The sequence below is a fragment of the Mytilus trossulus genome, chromosome 5 (genome assembly GCF_036588685.1).
Source record: "Mytilus trossulus isolate FHL-02 chromosome 5, PNRI_Mtr1.1.1.hap1, whole genome shotgun sequence".
Classification (NCBI taxonomy): Eukaryota; Metazoa; Mollusca; class Bivalvia; order Mytilida; family Mytilidae; genus Mytilus; species Mytilus trossulus.
The window spans coordinates 39059948-39065706 of record NC_086377.1 but is presented as its reverse complement, the minus strand read 5'-3'; the positions used below and the strand labels follow the sequence as shown (position 1 = coordinate 39065706).

The window sequence follows — 5759 nt, the reverse complement described above, 5'->3', positions numbered from 1 at the left end:
TTTCTTTATTGGGTTCCTATTTCCTTATTGGGTTTCTATTTCCTTATTGAATTTTCGTTTCCTTATTCGATTCCCATTTCCTTATTCGATTTCCATTTCCTTTTTTGGTTTCTATTTCCTTATTCGGTTTCTATTTCCTTATTCAGTTTCCATTTCCTTATTGGATTTTCATTTCCTTATTCGGTTTCCATTTCCTTTTTCGATATTCAAATTTTGAAAAATATTATAAAAAATAAGTCCAAACTGAAATTTTTGTTTCCTGCAAAAAATATTTTCCTCTTGGATGTAATACCATTCTACTGAATGTGAAGATAATTTAATTGAATGTAATACTATTCTACTGAATGTGAAGATATTTTAATTGAATGTAATACTATTCTACTGAACGTGAAGACATTTTAATTGAATGTTATACTATTCTACTGAGTGTGAAGAATAATTTAATTGAATGTAATACTATTCTACTGAATGTGAAGATATTTTAATTGAATGTAATACTATTCTACTGAATGTGAAGATATTTTAATTGAATGTAATACCATTCTACTGAATGTGAAGATATTTTAATTGAATGTAATACTATTCTACTGAATGTGAAGATATTTTAATTGAATGTAATACTATTCTACTGCATGTGAATGGATGTGAAAAGTACATATTTTTACGAGGCTAAAATGAAAGATTTTAATCAATAATTACACTGTCAGGACCAACATTGTTTGATTGAAAAATGTTTGAATATCAATTATTTATTTGCAAAAGTAAGAATACGGGTCAGGTTAATGAGAAAATTAATTTTAGAATTGAAGTGTGCAGATTATTAAGAAGAGATAGAATATGTCTACTTTGTCGTGGGATACAATTATAACCAAGAAAATGCTGTTAATGAAAAAAATGTATATGCTAGAGACATAATCTCAAAGACCAGTTATAGAACTTTATGGAAATGAAAGATGCTGGATGGATGCCACAACCATATATGTCCTCCCATTATATTTTATTTGTGTTTCAACAAACGTCAACTATATTACTGCTGCTTCATTTATTCCTGAAACTGAAATGACATCATCTTTAATTGAAGCCTCATCCATCTTCAAATCATGAAATTCAAAGTGGAAACCATGTGTGATAATGCTGAGAAAGTAATTCATGCACTTGACACAGTATTTTCTGGTATGGTAAGTTATGGTGATTTCAATTTCATTACGATACAATTTGCGAAACAATTATAAACAAGTTGTAATTAAGCATGAGTGTTTATTTGAATATTGAATTCAATAAATTTCTATGAATAAACTTATCAGACACCAGGGCTGAAATTTTATATATACGCCAGACGCGAAGTTTTTATTAATCACAGATTACATAAGCCAAAGTTTAAATTTAAACGAGATCTCAAATAATTTCATTTGGTGCCACAATAAATTTTTTTTATAGTAGAGATATAGCACTTTCATATTGTTCACAGTCCACGTAAAAATTTGATTCTGGCCGTTTTGGTAATTGCTATGGTCCCATTTAACTGATTTTGGCTGATAACGAATAATATGACAGTTTTGCATGGCGGGAAGTAGAGGAACTTGCAGAAAACTTCGGTGTCAGGAAAAGAGTATATAATACAAGGGATAACATGAAAACAGGAAATTAATCCATGTGGTCACATAACGATGATAAAAAAGAGGGTCCAGTAAAAAATCAGTTAATGCAAATGTATGATATCCCTACTTTACATAAATATACTGGGTTTTAGAAAAAACATCAAAGAAGTGTTAGACACTATTAGTAGGTTAAAATGTGGAAAGATAGTGGGTTTAAATGGCATCCCAAATGAAGTATTGGAGAGCGGTGCTAGTATTTTGGTTCCATTATTTAAAACAAAAGCAAGTATTTTTCTAAAAAATAAAATGGTCACCAGCATATGGTTCTTCCAATTTTTAAAGCGGCCTCAAAACCTGAAAACTACAAAGGTATTGTAATGCATATGTGTAGAGGAAACTATTCAATTCAATTAATGCAAACATACATTTTACATCTTTCATTCGTTTTGAACTAAAAATACTTGTAAACAATTTGTCTGATGGGGCAAACACAATTTAATGACGTAAGACGATACTGCCTAGCCTCAAACCACTCCTTACCGTGGGATTGTTGTCTTGTGTTGAGTTCTAATGCTTGATTGTCGAAATCGGCATACTCATTATTAACAATGGTAAATTCATGAGGAAGATTTACAGGAGACATATTCAACACAGACATATTTCCACAACCAATGGACTCAGCAACAGCATTCTTTTTCAAATTTCTGGTCTGAAAAATAAGAAATAAATGATTGCACTATTACTGTATATCATTATTCATACATGTTTATGTATCATATATTAATTTTTGCAATATCTTTATTTCAGGGTTGTCTCCACTGGATTTACTTGCAGCATCTATAGAATGCCATGAACTTAAAATGGACTTTTTTTAAGGAATGAGGAAATAAGAAACCTTAAGGAATCTGTAGTCGTCCTAAAGGAAGAAAATAAAACACTGAAAGAACAGCGATAACATATATTCGATTGTTGGCATTATTTTCTTTTTTAATTCCACCAGACTTCTCCCTCGAGTACGAGAAAGGCAGGAAAGATTTGAAAAAAATGTCTCAAATTGATTGTCTTTTTCTTGTTTTAGTCCGTCTTCGACACAACTTCGGGCTCAAGAATATAGCCATGAGATTTGAAATCAGTATACAATCTACAAGCAGCCTATTCAATACATGGATTGATCACAGGTATTTAAAGTTTGGCACATTATCAATTTGGCCGCATAGGAATGCTATTATAGAAAAAATACCAAAGGAATACAGAAAAGATTTTCCTAAGTTACTGGTTATAATTGATAATACAGAATTTAAGACACAATCAACATGCGCCCTTGGAATTCAGAGTCAGTTGTATAGTGATTACAAATGAAACACAACATTGAAAGCCCTTATAGGATGTGATCCGAGTGGTTCTGTTATATTTATTTCCCAGTTGTTTACTGGATCCATTTCAGATAAGGCTATAACTGAACAAAGTGGATTTTATGAACTTTTAAGTTCCTTGAAGGCAAAAGGTATAATAGAAGAAGGTGGTGCAGTTATGGTCGACAAAGGGTTTACAATAGAAAAGGAACTGAAAACTATTGGTTTAAAGTTGAATATTCCACCATTTGGCGGAGCACAAATGTCAGCTGCTGATACCAGACAGACACTTAAAATTGCAAAGCATCGTGTTCATATAGAAAGACTAATTGCAAAAAATAAAATCTTTCAAATTTTATCAAATGTTATTCCAACAAATATATTTCAAAGTATTAACAAGATTTGGTCTGTCTGTTCCTTTCTAACATTGTTTCAAGACATTTTCGTCACAGACAAATCTAATTAATGTTTAAATGTGCATTTTTATCTGATTTAAGTTCTTTCTTTCTAGTTTTGTTGTAATATGTTTCTTGATTGGTGCTTTTACATACATGAACATATATATGTAATAATAAAAATGTCCCCAGTTATATTGTCCAGTACATTATTGTGATTTAAATCATTAGATACACAGAGTCCAAATAAAGGCAGACAAAACAAGGGAGGAATAAATAAAAGGGGAAACAACCCAACGATAACTTTAAGAATGCCATACTATACTCAGATGCATGCTCCGGACAGAACAGGAATCAGTTTACGGCAACATCTTTATTGCATGCCGTAACTAATCTCCCTAATCTAGAAACAATTGACCACAAATTTCGTGAGAGTGGACATACCCAAATGGAATGCAATAGCATGCATTCAGCCATAGAATTTGCTAAGAAAAAGACGGAAATTTATGTGCAACAGTTGTCAGAATGGCAAGAAGAAAAAATCCATACTTGGTTGTTCCCGTTCAGTATGAAGACATTTATGACTTTAAAGAAGTTACAAAATCAACAGTTAAATATAGAAAGATTGATACTGAGGGTGAAAAGGTTAATTAGATAAAAATTAAATGGTTGAGGTTTTCAAAGAAAGAACCAGAACATGTCCAGTTTAAATTTTCGTACGACGGAGAATTTCATAAAATGAAAGTGATAGATGTTGACAAGAAAGGGAAGGCTCTGACAACTTTGTGGGGAAAGGAATTGCCTAAAAGGTACAAGTGTAAGCAGGCGATTTCACTTGCTAAGAAGAAAGATTTATTAAATCTATGTAAAACCCGTGTCATTCCAACAGAATATCACGAATTATTCAAGGGCCTTACTGCAAACAACAAGTTACAAGATACACTGCCATCTCCTGACGTACAAGAAGATGACCAGGATTCAGACAAGGACTAAAATGGTTATGAAAAGGACATTTGGTGACATTTTTTATTTACTATGTTGAACATTTGGAACAAACGTTTGAAATTGTATATTTGACAAGAAATAGTTTATATTGTTTATCATCGTACATTTTTTTGAATTCTTTTAAAAAGCTTTGAAATCAAACTTCTTTTGCCAAAACCAAATATTTAGATTTACTTTGTTGCAGAATGAAAAAAACATGTATATTTTATATTTTGAATGATTGACCAAAAAAACACTGGGATAGCAGCAATTGGTTTTCAAACAACGATAAAAAATAATAAAAAATCGTTTCCTGAAAACACGCACATTTTACGTTACTGAGTTGTGGCAATAACCCCTCGTTATAAACAGTGTTGTACGGTAGGGGGTATGTTTACAGAAAACAAAATTGAATTGTGCATCGGGTATTTTTAAGTACATACTTTATTCGTAGAAAGTTTTATATTTATAAATAGTTATCAAAGGTACCAGGATTATAATTTATATTTATTATGTCCTTTTAATTAGGTAATCATAAAAAAATCATTGTTGTACCTCGAGGTCGTCGGTGGTACTCCACTGACGAAAGAGCCTCGTTCCAGATCTGTCAGTCGAAATCTAGAGTAACACCAGAAGTTAAGCTAAGTCGGATTCTGGACGACTAATTTCTAATCACATAGGTGATACTTGCAACAGATTACCACGGTAAGTCTTAAGAAAAATATATTGATCAAATGACCGATTTAAGTTACATCAAACACAATTATCAAAAAATTGTCAAATTTAAGGTACAATTATCAAAAAAATTGTCAAGTTTACAGTAAAATGTGCAAACATTATCAATACACATTAACAGGTTTGGCAAATATCTTTAAATATGGTAAATTTTTAAATTATCAAATAAATTGTGTAAAATTTAGTCAAATGTAGAAGAATTTTGTTTTAAATCAATGACAGGTTTGTTGTTGCAGTCAATACAATTATCTTGAGAAAAGGTCAATTTAAAGCAACATCTGACGGAATTATCTAAATAGTGGTATAATTAGCTGAAAATGTTGTAAATTTTAAACACATGTGGTTGGTTTAAATCTACTTGTTATACAATCGTCAATGAATAAAAGAAATAAAGAAATATTGTTACGGCTGGAAATTGTAATACGGTAAATTTAGGCAACAATGACAAGCTCGTTATATGATCTTAAATGCTCTGGGCAGGCAGCTATTGCAAATGTAAATGATCAAGACAGAATAATTACATTAGATGTATGTTTCATTATAATACGTTATTCTGATTGGCTAATTGCACATCACCTATTATTCCGTTAGCAATTGCATGAGACAATAACATTTCATTCATGATGACACGAGGTCCCACAATAAAGTGCACAGGTGAATTTAAAAATTAAACTTCATGAAAATCGTGTTTTTAT

At 31.2% G+C, this 5759-nt stretch overlaps 1 pseudogene; it reads left to right on the top strand.

The window, feature by feature from the left end:
- The first annotated feature begins 1121 nt into the window (after nucleotides 1–1121).
- On the top strand, nucleotides 1122–4003 carry LOC134717926 (uncharacterized; annotated as a pseudogene).
- Nucleotides 4004–5759: the final 1756 nt, after the last annotated feature.